Raw genomic sequence first — 13,931 nt, forward strand, 5'->3', positions numbered from 1 at the left:
AGGGTGTCCGGCCAGGTGGGCGCCCGGCCTCTCGTCCCCCGTGGCGGCGTGGTGCGCGTGTACCTTGTGTCAGGGTTTACGCTTGGGCCCCGCAGCCCACCTTCCGGAGGGAAAGCGCAGCGGGCGCCTTGGGCCGGCGCCTTTGGGGCGCCCTTTCGTGCGCTGGGCTTGCTGGGGACCGGCCTCCAGGCGACCCGGCGGGGAAGCCCGCGCGACCCGCCCCTCGCGCGGGCTCCGTGTGTGTCAGTTTTGTGGAAACTGTGTCGCGGCCGGGGTCGGGGTCGGGACGCTGGGCCCGCCTGGGAGCCGATGTTGACTCCGAGCCCCGGTTCTCCACAGTTATCTGAGGTCCGAGGGTTTCCAGCCCTCCACTGCGCACTGGCGCTTTCTATTTTTGTTCTTCCTGTGCCCGGAGGCGTGGCTGAGCCTGGGCTCTGGCTTTTCCGGTTGGGTAACTCCAGGTGGCCCGGGTGGGCGGCCTGAGCAGCAGTGGGCAGGGCGGGGAGACGTGCCAGGGGAGGGAAACTGAAAGTGGGGAGAACCTTCAGAACTCCAGCTGATCCACTTGCCTCGCCTCCCCGCCCCTCTTACTGCACTTGTCATGCACGGGATGGCTGGCCGGCGCATTTTTCAAAATGTAATAATTTGTGTGTCCTTAGTAGCCGTGAAGCGTAGTTCACTTGTAGTGCACAGTTGTAGGAGTTTTGATCGCCATCAGGCGGCAGAGCAATCCTGTCATCCCATTTGCTGCCCTTTGGCGCCAGGGTGCCTGTAGCCTCTTGGCCACTAATCTCTCTGTCCCTAAGGTTTTGGCTTTTCCAGAAAGTCAGATAAACGGAACAACAGCATGTAGCTTTTTGATTCTGGCTGCTTTGTTTCAGCAAAACCTATGCGAGATTCCTCCCGGGTTTGTTTTTTTGTTGTTGTTGTTTTAAATATTTATTAATTAGTTATTTACTTGGCTGTGCTGGGTCTTAGTTGCGGCACATGGGATTTTCATTGCCGCATGCAGTATGTTTCAGTTGCGGCGTGGGGGATCTAGTTCCCTGAGCAGGGATGGACCCCGGGCCCCCTGCATTGGGAGCGTGGAGTCTTAACCACTGGACCACCAGGGAAGTCCGTCATCCCTGTTGTTGCGGGTATGAGAAGCCACTCCTTTTTCTGGCTGTGTTGTATTCCATTTTCCGTTTGTCCATTCGCCTGCGGGTGGCAGGACTTGTGGGATGTTTCCAGTTTTGAGGGGGTCAGGAATAAAGCTGCTGTAAACATCCCAGGGCAGTTTTCCATGTGAACTTGGGTTTTTACCTCACTTGAGAAAATACTCAGGAGTGGGACTGGGGTCTGTGCTAAGTGTATGTTTAACAACCCTTCTGCATCTTAGAAATTGGTATTTTTGAATATTGGAAGAGTTTAGAAATCCACTGTGACCCAGCACCCAGGCACTTGAAACGAAGTTGAAAGTTCATCTGGAGATGGTCGCGTTGTCCCCGTCACTGTCTTTTATTCGAGGCAGAGCAAGGCCACAGATTTGTAACCCTTGTAAGGAAGGCCTCGTGTGTCCAGGCCCTGGCAGGACCTGGCTTTCTAGTGGTGGGCGGTTCTGCAGTGGAGAGCGTCTTTCCCTTGCTGGTCAGACCTCGGTTGGCAGGGTGCGGGGTGTGCTGCCTGCCTGGCCGGGCGCTCTTTGTGCCGGTCAGCAGCCATTCCTGGTGTGTCTGTCCTACTACCAGGCAGGCGGTCAGGGGCCCTAGTGAAGTGCTCAGCGAGCCGCAGCCTTCCTAAAGTTTGCGGGTAATGTCTGCTACCCTCCCGTTTCCCTGCTGAGGAATTTTGCTTTCTCATGGGAAGTGAGGGGGCAGTACTTTATAAGAGTTCATATTTTGTGATGACTCGATGCTGAATACATTAAGAAAATGGGCTCCTTCCAGAAGCTTAACTTCTCAGAAGGTCAGATTATGCATGTGACTGCACGTTTGAAATGAGTGAGCTTGTTTGTTCATTGATACATTCATTCTGCAAGCACCTCCTGGATATTTACAGTGAGTGTTCCAGGGGGCGGGCGTGGAGGACAGTAGACAGTATTCTTTTTTTTTATGATTTTATTTTATTTTTTTATACAGCATGTTCTTATTAGTCATCAATTTTATACACATCAGTGTATACATGTCAATCCGACTCGCCCAGTTCAGCACACCACCATCCCCACCCCCCCCCGGCTTTCCTCCCTTGGTGTCCATATGTTTGTTCTCTACATCTGTGTCTCAACTTCTGCCCTGCAAACTGGTTCATCTGTTTGAGACAGCTTTGTACTTCCCGCTTCCAGGGGCTCTCGTGTGGGCGCTGCGAAGCGGGGTTTTAGATGGTGCAAGGTGGAGGGTGGGCACTAGAACCGGTGCCCAGTGCCCGGGTGTGCGTGCGCTAGATGGGGCGTGCGGCCTAGGACTCCTGCCGGCTCGGTGACCCCGGCCGAGTGCCTTAAGGCTTCTAGGTCTCAGTGTTCTCATCTGTAGCATGGGCTGAACAGGACTCACTCTCCCTGGAGGTTACAAGGTCGCACTGTGTTAATGCTTGTAGACCCTACAATGTAGAACACTTAGGACAGTTTGGAGCATCGTTAATTGTTCCACAGATGTTACCTGGTCTGTTGAACGACTTTGCCTAGTACACGCCAAAGCGATTAGGAAATTGGTATATCCCAGCTTCATTTCCTTTCCATTAAAACAGGGCTCAGGAAAAAAAAATCTGCTTTTCAGTAGTCGTATCATATAGTGGAAAGAGCACTGGTGTGAAGGCAGCTTAGGGTTTGAATTCCAGGGCTTATGCTGTCTGTGGCCTGGGCAGGTTACTTTTGAACTGCAATCCCCACACTTGTAAAATGACATTAAAAACCACTCTTTCTGTGGGTTCTTAGAATTAATTAAGCAGGTTATGTGTGTAAAGTATCCTGGCACTTGAATGAGTTGTCAGAACCAAGGGCTGCTGGAGACGATGCTTCTGCCCTAGGTAATCTCCCCTTCTACTGGGCGGCAGGTAAACACAAGCACAGTAGTCAGTGCTCTGGAAGAAGTGAGTTCTGGTGCTACAGAGCACAGAATCTTTTTTTAAAATTTAATTATTATTTTATATTGGAGGTTAGTTGATGTACAATATTGTGTTAGTTTCAGGTGTACAGCAAAGTGATTTAGTTATTCATATATCCATTCTTTTTCAGATTCTTTTCCCGTACAGTTTGTTACAGAATATGGAGTAGAGTTCCCTGTGCTATGCAGTAGGTCCTTGTTGATGATCTATTTGATATAGAGTCGTGTGTCTTTGTTAATCCCAAACTCCTAATGGATCCCCCCCCCCAAACTTTCCCCTTTGCAGAGCACAGAATCTTGGAAGGGAAAGTTCAGGGTAGGCTTCTTGGAGGAGGTGCCATCCTTTCTAAGGATATGTAGAAGCTACTGGGGTGGCAGGAGGGAGCAGTGTGTGTCAAAGTTTGAGAAATATAAGAAAATATGGCAAAACTAAGGTATAAGACTGGAACTCAGGGTTTGGGAAAGAAATGAGAGTTGATACTGGAAACCTAGTGGGGCCCAACGGAACGGGGCCTTGTTTGTCCTGTCAGAAGTTTAGATGTTTATCCTGAAGGCTGTGGGAAACCCTAAAGAACAGTGAGATGGACTTGTGGTTTAGAGACTCACTCGGACCTCCATGTGCAAGGCACTTGATTGGGTGCAGGGTGAATTGTAATCTAAGGTTCCCACTTAAGTTATAAAAGGTTGGACTGGATTTTGCAGATCTGAGAGAGAATGGGTGGGGCCTGGTGACCAGTTAGAAAAGGGAGGGCAGCAAGCGTGGGTGACAGTTTACAGCTGCATCTTTTTGAGAGATACAGAGCACAGTAGGAAGGTATTGGGGGTGGGGAGAGGATCTTACTTCATCTTCAGTGCTTTAGAGGGGCCTGGTAGACAGGTCTGGGCCCAAGGTTCAGATCTGGGCTTTTGGGGAGGAGAGGTGTTTGAAGGCATGGGAGAGACTTAGGTTACCCACAAGAAGATCCAAAGAATCATAGGTCTGAGGGCTTTTTAAGTGGGTATATTGAGGAAGTTTATAAGCTGAAAGAAAGCAGCCAGCAGAGAAAGGGTGTGAAGATGTAGGAGAGGAAATGATTGTTCATTTGTTTTCAAAAAGCTGAATACTTATCGTGTGCCTGGCCCTTTTCTAGGATCTGGGGTTCTCACCATGTGTTACCTCTTCTGCAAGGACAGTTCAACTCATCCCCTGGAGAAGAGAAGTCAGATTATTCTTTGCATCCCATTCAGGTGTAGGAACTGTTCTGTACCTCTGAAGGGACTTTACTTAACCAGAGTAATAAGTTAGAAATCAAAAGAAATTAGAGCTGGAAGGGACCTTAAAAGCCACTGTACTTAATTTTGCCTAATATTTTACATTGATTGTAAGAAAAATGCAGAGCCCATTCTCTTCAGAATTCCTTCACTGAACTTTCTTTATGACTTTCATCCAGTGGGTCTAGCTTGTAAATTTTGGCCTCCTCCTAAATTTGCTTCTTCATCCACATTACATTTTGCCCCGACTATGGTAGAAACTCCTGGGTTGTTTCGCGGCCCCTGGTCTCAGTTCCTCTAAGTTCATCTGCCTACTCGGGTTGAGTGATCTTCTAACATGACAAGATATGCCTAAAATAATGCTGCTAATGGCTTGCCCACACAGAGTTAGTGCATACTAGCTGCCCAGCATGTGCTCTGCACAGAGGCCTGTAATCTGAACTGTGCTTTGCCAAGCCTCCTGGGGCTCTTTGGCCCTGAGGAAGGGGAGCTTTTTGTGATTACTCCCTTTATCTAATTGGTCCTTCAGCAGCAGGGTGCTTTACTTACTCAGCCAGTGGTAGCCCCAGGCCTCATCACCTGTGGGATAGAAGCCATGCTCTCTCCCAGGCTTGCTTGGGCCAACATCTCTATTTTTATTTCTGTCTCTTCTCACACTTGGACCCCTGGTCTTTAGTCATCCCCACCTGCAGTATTTACAGAGCCCAGCAGGTGTCAGGCTTGAGTGCCTTTGCACAGGTGCTCCCTGTGCAGTTAATGCACCTCCTACTCCAACTCTGCATAGCCTTATCTCTCTAGACTGTACTTCAGGGTTATCATGAAGCCATCACTTAGATATAACTTTTGGCCTCCATAGGCACTTCTGTGCTTAAAGGTTATGGTTCTTTATCTCATGTGATTGAAATTTTGAGTTTATAGATCTTCGTCCTTAATGAGGCTTTAAGGACAGGAGTCATTTCTAATCCTTAGCACAGAGCAGATGCTTTTTAACGGTGATAAAATGTGTGGTTTAAATGACTCATTTTACAATAATTTTGCTTTAGCTTCCGATAGAAATAAAGTTTCCAGATGTTGTGTTCCTGCAATAAGAAATAAAGATGTGAGCTTCCAGTTGTGTAAAGCTCATCAATGCTGTGTAAGTGCATCGGGTGCGCTAAGGAACGTGGAGCCAAGTGGGCTAGTTGTGTGAGAGAGAGACTTAACTATGTTAACAAAGGTAAGCCTTCATTGTGTCCTGCCAACATTTGATAGTTGCTTTTGGGCAAACTAAAGCAATAACATTTTAAACTGTTCCTCCCCATTAAAGGGATTGAATATTTGGCCACTTCGGTGCACCTGTGTCTTGTGAATTGTCCAGTTGGAGATGGAGGTTTAGAAAGTGAGTTTCAGTCTTGTTTAAGTCTCTTGCCATCAGACTGGTCTCGTGATTTCCTACACACCATGTTACTTCCTGTCTACGTTTCCTTGGTGTTGTTCATGCCTGGATTGTCTCCTGTACCTGCTCAAACCTTGGTCCATTCTCATTTGTACCATGGAAGTTTGTCATGCCGGATACTGTCAGAACTAATTTTACTTAAGTTTGTGTTAAGGTGCAAAGCACACGTTTTGTATATTATCTGTTTTTTGTGTTTGTTTATATTTTTATGGCTTCTCTTCAAGAAGTATTATGAGTAGGGAAATAACAAGATGTAAAGAACAAAAAAGTCATCATTCTCTTTTAAGTTGTTAGAACATCTACCTGCAATCATAATGCACTGTGGTATGTGTTAAAATAGGAAATATATGTCGTGTCCCGTAGGAGCAGGAAAGTCAGTGGTGTTAGTGAGGGTGTGTCATGGAAGTAATCACAAAGCAGGTGACTGCTGGTTGGGGTCCTGAAACATTAGTGTGTGTTCCCTGTGTCCAGTAGTGGTCTGGAGGGGTCAGGAAGCGTGCCTTTGAATTTGAGGGAACAGAGGGTTTGAGGTCCTCTCTGTTCTATTGCTCTAGTATAGTATACTGCATAGCAGCTCATAAAATACTGTGTTTATAGTTGATATTTAAATCGCTGATTGATCATCAAGATTGGGATGTATCATTGGAAATGAAAATAGGAAGAGTCTTATGCTTTTTAGGTTTTTCCTTTTTTTCCGATGTCTCAGAAGGCTCTTTGACGGGGGACTTTTTATTCTCCCATACAATTCCATGAATACTTATACCCTGGCACTTATTTTAATGGCATTTTCAATTTATAAATGTCTCTGAAACACATACTGTAAACTATTTGAGGGTAATGACCATGGCCATTGATGACACATCTTAAATGTGCATCGTGTTAATGTTTGAGTGTCAGGTGGTCTACCATCAGTGCCTCCTTCTTTCACCCAGTTTTCTTCCTCATTTCCTTCTCCAAATTTGTCTCATTTTTCTACTCTCCCTTTTGCTTCTCTATTCTTGCTTTCTCTTTCCCATTGCATGTGTCATTCTTCTTCTTCTTCTTCTCCTTCTCCTCCTCCACCGCCACCGCCACCGCCACCGCCACCACCACCACCACCAATTATTATGGCCAACCAAAACCTTTTCTAGGATTGTCTCTATCTTCCTTTCCTCTTCATTGCCATCCACAAACTCTTAGAGAATATTCTTGCTTGACTCCCTTACTTCCTAGCATACCCATGTACTTCCTGATCACTTCAGAACATTGAAAAGGGTTGGAATTTTTAAAAATAGATAATTATAATCAGTCTTCTTTCACCTCTGGCATAAGACTCTTCTTCCTCAATCTGACCATTCTTAAATCTAGAAGTACTCCAGCTCATTGGTCTCCCTTACCCCCATGTTTAGGCCAAAGAACTTGTGAAACCTTAGCCCTGTTTAATACTTGAATTTATCAAAACATAAGAGGGCTAATTCTGCCTAAGGGCACCAAAGAAGAATAAAGATGCCACAAATAAACGTTTAGTCCGGATTTATAATGGACTCTTAAGTGCCTAGTTGAGTGCTAACCATTAACTCACTTGAACAACAGGGAGGTCATGACACAAACTAACATGTTAATTGTATAGACACTTCACTTCACCATTCCTCAATGTAGCTGATAAACTGCATCCAGTTAGCTTAAATAACATGAATGATGAATTTCCCTGTGTATATAAATTGGGAGTTTCTAAAGTTTTCTTTTTCCCTTTGTACAACTACTGACTGCCACCTCGCTTGGTCAGTGCAATAGAAAATGATGACTAAGAAACACATTGTCTCAATATCAGTGGACATAATGTCCTAGTAGTCTATAAAAATCTCAAAATTCTTAATCTAAAAGGTAGGTCTGCTGCCAATCTTATATCCTTTTCCTTTGTTAATATAAATATCCAATCTATGAAGGTCTCAGTTTCCTTACTTAGAATATGAGGTGGATAGATTTGCTAATATCTAGGGACCTTTCCAATTTTAATATTCCCTAGTTATAAGGGCTGAGCTAAATACAGTGGCTCCCTTAATCATTAACCTCGCTCATGATGAAAGTTATCAGCAAGTTCTACTTGTAAGAGATCAAACATTCATATCCATGTATATTGTAGCACATTGACTTTTACAGCACTCAAAGTAACACAACATAGTTACATTCATAGACTTAAGGTCACTGTGGTATACTTTACAATTTTTCTTTTCCCTAGGAAGGAAATGTAGATCCCTAGGAAGGGATTTCTTTCTCTGCCTTTCATTAATGTGAGCCTTTTATTATCTCTTGGATCCTAAAAATGGGTAGGGTTTTGGCAGATGGAGCTTAGGACAGACATTCCAGGTGACAGGGACAACACGAGAAAGGGCAGAAGGAAGAATGGATTTTCAGAAGGACTTGATCTCTTACATGATGAGAGCAGCGTTTCACAGTCTCTGTCCTGCAGAACACTGGTTTTAGATGATGTTAATGTAGTTACAAGACAGAAGCATTTGGGAAGAGCTGTACTCTGCATCTTGACATGAAATTCAAGTTTCACTTTGTTACATTACATACTCTGAAAAGTTTTGGAGGAAGGAATTGATTTATTTTTGTTTAATTCAGTCTTACAGTTACTTGACAAACCTATATTCAGCTGATGGGACTGTATTTTGTGAAAGGCCAATCGGAGAAATGGTGAGATGGAGCTTAGGATATTTCTCTGTTGGGACAGGCATGTGATTCTTTTTCTTATAATTCTTTACTGTTTGTCCTAACAATTGTTACTTTGCAGGAGTCAGTTTTTTTGTTTTTTTTAACATCTTTATTGGAGTATAATTGCTTTACAATGTTGTGTTAGTTTCTGCTGTATAACAAAGTGAATCAGCTATATGCATACATATATCCCCAGGATTCAGTTTTAAGCCCTCTGTTTTTACCTGAGTTTTTGGGACTCTTAGAAAGCTCAACAATCCTGGAGTCTTCATCTCTGATGTAGTTTCCAGAAGCTCCTGGCAATTACCACTATTTCCTCTTGATTCTTTTCCTCCGACTTCAGACTTCTTACGATTATGAGCTGATGGTTTTCTCAGCCTGTAGTGTCAAAACCAGCTACCTCACTCATCTTCATTGTCTCAGTTACAAGGTGCAATATTTCCCATGTTTATATGTGTCAAAATATAAGTCAGGGATTGATACATAGCATGTGCGTAATAAAAATTGTATTTCTTTTTTTTCTTTGTTCAAAGGTATCCAAACACTGGCCAAGTTCTTAAATTGAAAGTAGAGTGACCTAACTTATTCAGCTCATCCAACCATCAATATTGAATATTTGTCTTTTTTCTTACACATATTTCTTGTATTCCAATTGTGACATTCTAGAGCACAGTGAGTACATTTATAACTTATTACTGCATTACTGCCTTGGCTATTCCTTGACCAAAATTTACTTCATACAACTGACAGGCTAATTAACCTACTAGAGTTTTTTTTTAATGTATGCATACATTAAAAAAAAAACTCTAGTAGGTTAACTGCATTGCTAGTAACTGAATTTTTACATCTCTGTGCACCCATGTATCCAACACCAGATCAAGATACTATAAAATATTTCTAACACCCTACACGGTTCTCTGTTACTTCTTTCTGTTCCATACTCTCCCAGGGCAACACCTAAGCTGACCTCTATAACCATATATGACATACATGGAAAGACACAGTGTGTATTCTTTGGTATCTGGCCTCTGGTTACATATCATTATACCAGTAGTTTATTCTTTTATTGTGTTTTCCTGATTTTTTAAACCTAGACATTCATACAGTGTCAAAGTACCACTGAGTTCTTCATATTATTATGCTGACCTCCATCTTCAGGGGCTTTCCACAGTCTTCCATGTGTCTTTCCACCTACTTTCTCTTCCGTCTAATTATGTTTCATTTAACCAACCTCAGCCAGCCTTCCCCCATATTCCCCAACACGTAGCACTCCTGTGCTCAGCCAGTTTTGTCCCCTATTCCATAAGCCCTTTGTGCCATTCCTGACACTGTGCCTGTTCCCTGCCCGAAGGCCTGTTCCCTACCCTCTATATACTTGTTGAAGACTTAGTTTAAATGCTACCTGTTCTGAGAAGTCTTCTCAGAAGAAGCCAGTACTTTCTGGAATCCGTCTTTAATGAAATCCCATAGCAAGTGTAGTCTGTCCTCCCTGACCTGGTAATTAATTATCCATTGTTCCTATCATATAGTGTTTGTTTTCCTTGTGTGCTGTTATTATTTATTGAAGCAGATTACAGTGACTTGAACCAGGAACTGGGTCATTTTCCTCTTCATTTTAGTGCAAGTTTCTGTGATATAAAGTTAAACTCTTTTTCCCTCACTTCCCATTCACCCTCAGCAGTTGTTAAACATGAAGTACAAGTGAAACTTATTGGTTAACAGGTTTTTGTGGTCCTTGGTTCTGGTCCCTAGGTCTAAGCTGCACTTCTGTAGTGCTAATTTGACTGATTTCTCATTGTCACATAACTCAGGAATTAACTAAATCATTACAAATTTAGATACATATAGTATAAAAAAAACCCAGTGGATATCAAAAGTTTTGGCCTAGAGGAGAGTGTTGTATGAGTCCTAGTTTGGTGGGGCTCACACTTAATGATCGAGCCTTCCAATATTCCACTGTAAGTAAGAAAGAGGTATGCAAATATGTGGTTAATATTTAACAGTGTTGATAAAAAAGAGAAGAGAGAAAGGGATGACAGACACTTTGAGGGCCTTTTGGAATTCATGAACAATTATGATTGGATGGGGAAAAAGAAGAACCGAGGGCTAACCTCCCACAAGTGAAGTCAGGAAAGAGAGAAGGTCTCATCTGGTATGCAGGTAGAGAGGTTTGACCTATAGAATCTTAGAAAACCTCAACAATCTGAGCAGCGTTGGCAAGAGGGAAACTAAAGGGCTAACAAAAGTCTGCAAAAGTGTCACACAAAGAACTCTGGCATGGTGTTCATCATCTAGCTAATCCTAACATGCAGACATTGATGAGAGTAAAGTCAGGTCTTTACCAGAGTGGGTTTCTTATTTGGGCAACTGGGTCAAATGAAGAAGGGCAAATGTAGGCTGCCAGAGTAATAAATAAGGAGAGGAAAAACAAAAAGGACAAGACATATCATTCATCAGTGATTTCCCCCCAGTATTCTTAGCCTCCACCTTATCTCCATCTTACTGCTAACACAGGAACTAGACCAAACAGTGAGGTAAAAGGTCTCTACAGAAACTGAGGTAATATGGAAAATAAAAAAATAAAACATAAAATTGTAAATTTTCTTCCTAGGGGTAATTGAGATGATAGTTCAATAATAACATAAGATCAGGTGAAGTCTAAAGAAATTTTTGAAAAGCTGGATAAAGTAAGAAAACATCTGTTCACTGGCATCTGAATGTTAGAGACACACCAAGACATGTGGGCCAAGTTGTGGAGAGAAGGGAAACACAGATGCAAGCTTGACATTTGGTGCAGCTTTTCTCCTTTGGGCATTTGCTGATTCAAATCGTACAGCCTAGGAACTGAAAAGCCAAGGAGTTCAAAAGACTCTAACCACAGAAGCCAATGGGCAACAGCTCAAGCTAAAGGCAACAACTAATGGAATGACAAGCTAAGTGTATCTTTAGTCTCACAGGGCTGGAGGAACCATTACCTTTAAAGCCTAACAAATACAAGGGTAGTTGGGAATAGGGAGAATCCAAGCTTTCACATGGTAATCCCAAAGGGCAACACCCTTAGAGGAAGGACAAGACAGAAATAGACCAACCTTCACACAGACTGAAAAACGGCTTTGAATGAGCTCAAACTGAGAATGGACTAAGGTTACCAGTCCCTATAGTAACTGTCTGCCATGGAGCAAAGTAAATCTTTTCAAGAGAAAGATAACAACATCCAGAATGTGGAGGTATCTTTATAGTTTCCTAAAATAAGTTAAGCCCAATTTTAGTATAAAAAATAATTGGACATAACCAGGAAAAAGACTAAATGATCAAAAGTTCAAAAAAAGAAGAAAGAAAGAAAAAAGACAACATAAATAGACACAGGAGGACAAGAGTTAGCAGGCCTTGGTTAAAAAAAAACAACAAAACTACTATGGTTAAACAAAGAAAATAGACACATGGCAAATAAGCATATGAAAAGATGCTACACATTCCATGTCATCAGTGAATTTTGAACTAGAACAATAATGAGATACCACTACACACCTATTTAAATGGCTAAAATCCCCAAACTGAAATACCGAGGTTGGTGATGATGCAGAACAATTGGAATTCTCATTTGTGGCTAGCGGGATACTTGGCAGTTTCTTACAAAATAAACGTACGTTTACCATACAGTGATCTAGTAATCATGCTCTTTGGTATTTACCCATAGGAACTGAAAAGTTATGAAAAGTTGTGAAAGTAAGGGCCTTTACAGTGAGAAAATTCTATGATTCTATGGTTTTTCAACTCATTAATTTGTGCAGTTCATCCATTTTACTCATTGTATACACTTAAGTATATTGTTCCTTGAAATGGCCATTCAAAGTTGTTTCCTGTGCCACACACTATGAATGTTAGGGTTGGTCCTGTGTAGATCTTACCCCCATTGAATTAGTATTAACCCTAAACAAGCAACTTTCTTCCATAAGGAAACAAAAAAGAGGTTCAGAAATGTCCAAACTAAGTTTTTATAAAACTGTGTTATCAAATCTTATTTATCAAAAAACTTCAAACATAGCAGTATGAGTTCCCATATACCCTTTACTCAGCTTCCCCAAATGTTAACATTTTATATTACTAGAGTATAATTATTGAAAGCAGAAAGTTTACATTGTCACAATGCTACTAATGATTTATAGACTCGTATTCAAATATTGCCTATTGTCTTGTGGTCCAGATTCAAATCTAGGATCCCTTATTGCATTTGCTTGTCATATCTCCCCATTCTTCTCTAATCTAGGATAGTTCCTCAGCCTTTTTTTGTCTGTTATGACCTTGAACTAATGGAAAATCCTAGCCAGTCATTTTGTAGAATTTTTCTCAAATAGGGTTTGTTTGATATTTTCTCATGGTTAGACTGAGGATATGTATTTCTTGACAAGAACACTTCAGGAGAGATATTATGCCATTTTCAGTACATATTAGAGGTACAAACAAATCTGTATGTCTCACTACTGGGGATGCTAACTTTGATGACTTAGTTATAATGATAGCTGCAAAATCACTATTTTCCCTTTGTAATTATTTGAGATTGTTCAAATATTCTGCTTCTTGTTTAATTTTCCCATACTAATTTTAGCATCCATCAATAATTTTTGACTCCCCCAATTACTGTGGTGTTTGATGATTGTTCATTTTCTATTCCCATCATTCCCTCTACATTTATTAACTATAATTTGAGTATAAGAAAGAGCTGTTCTTCTCGTTCATTTATGTATTTATCTGGTTATTTGTTTATATATATACATACATCAGTGTGAACTTGTGGATATTTATTTTATTCTACGGGTTAAAATTTATTACTATCATTAATAGTTTTGTTTCTCAAAGTGTTCCATATTTGGTCAGTGGTACTCCTTCTAGCTGTCTCCTATATTTTTCCTACATGGCCATACAATTTTTGGAGTAATATCTTACTTTCTGACACCACAAAATGCTCCAGACCCATCTTTTACTTTCCTCTGTCTCAGCCTTGAATCAGTCATTTCTCCATGGAGTTCTTGTTCCTTGCATTAATAATGGTATTCAGAAACCAGAATCTTGGTATGAGGTGGATTTATCACTATCCAAGCTACCTCATTGTGTTTTCAGCAGAGAGAGCTAAAAATATATATACGAATACATAAAAATATACAAGTATCTCTATTTTCATATTATCTATCTGGGTGTGTGTGTATACACACACACGTGTGCACACACACACATTATCTATCATCTGTCTATCTACATATATATATAACTTCAAATTGATATATGAATTCAAATTGATACCTTGATTCCAATCCAACACCACAGGGTTTATTCTAGCCTCCCTTACCCTTTCCTTATTTGTCACTCTTTAACAATTAGAACCTGATTCTCATTATTTGCAGTCTATTTATTCATTTGCTCAATTCTGGAATACACATAAAATATTTAAAAATCATTAACCTGTACACGTG

At 41.6% G+C, this 13,931-nt stretch overlaps 1 pseudogene across 1 annotated transcript in view; it reads left to right on the top strand.

Moving 5' to 3' along the window:
- The first annotated feature begins 1,472 nt into the window (after positions 1–1,472).
- The window catches only part of LOC307066040 (centrosomal protein of 78 kDa-like), a 216,001-nt pseudogene continuing 203,542 nt past the window's right edge, over positions 1,473–13,931 (top strand). Inside the window, exons 1-3 of the transcript in view lie at positions 1,473–1,692; positions 2,324–2,456; positions 5,301–5,547. The product of the transcript in view is annotated as a centrosomal protein of 78 kDa-like (transcript). The remainder of the gene's footprint in view (positions 1,693–2,323; positions 2,457–5,300; positions 5,548–13,931) is intronic.

This window comes from Hyperoodon ampullatus (assembly GCF_949752795.1).
Source record: "Hyperoodon ampullatus genome assembly, chromosome: 2".
NCBI lineage: Eukaryota > Metazoa > Chordata > Mammalia > Artiodactyla > Ziphiidae > Hyperoodon > Hyperoodon ampullatus.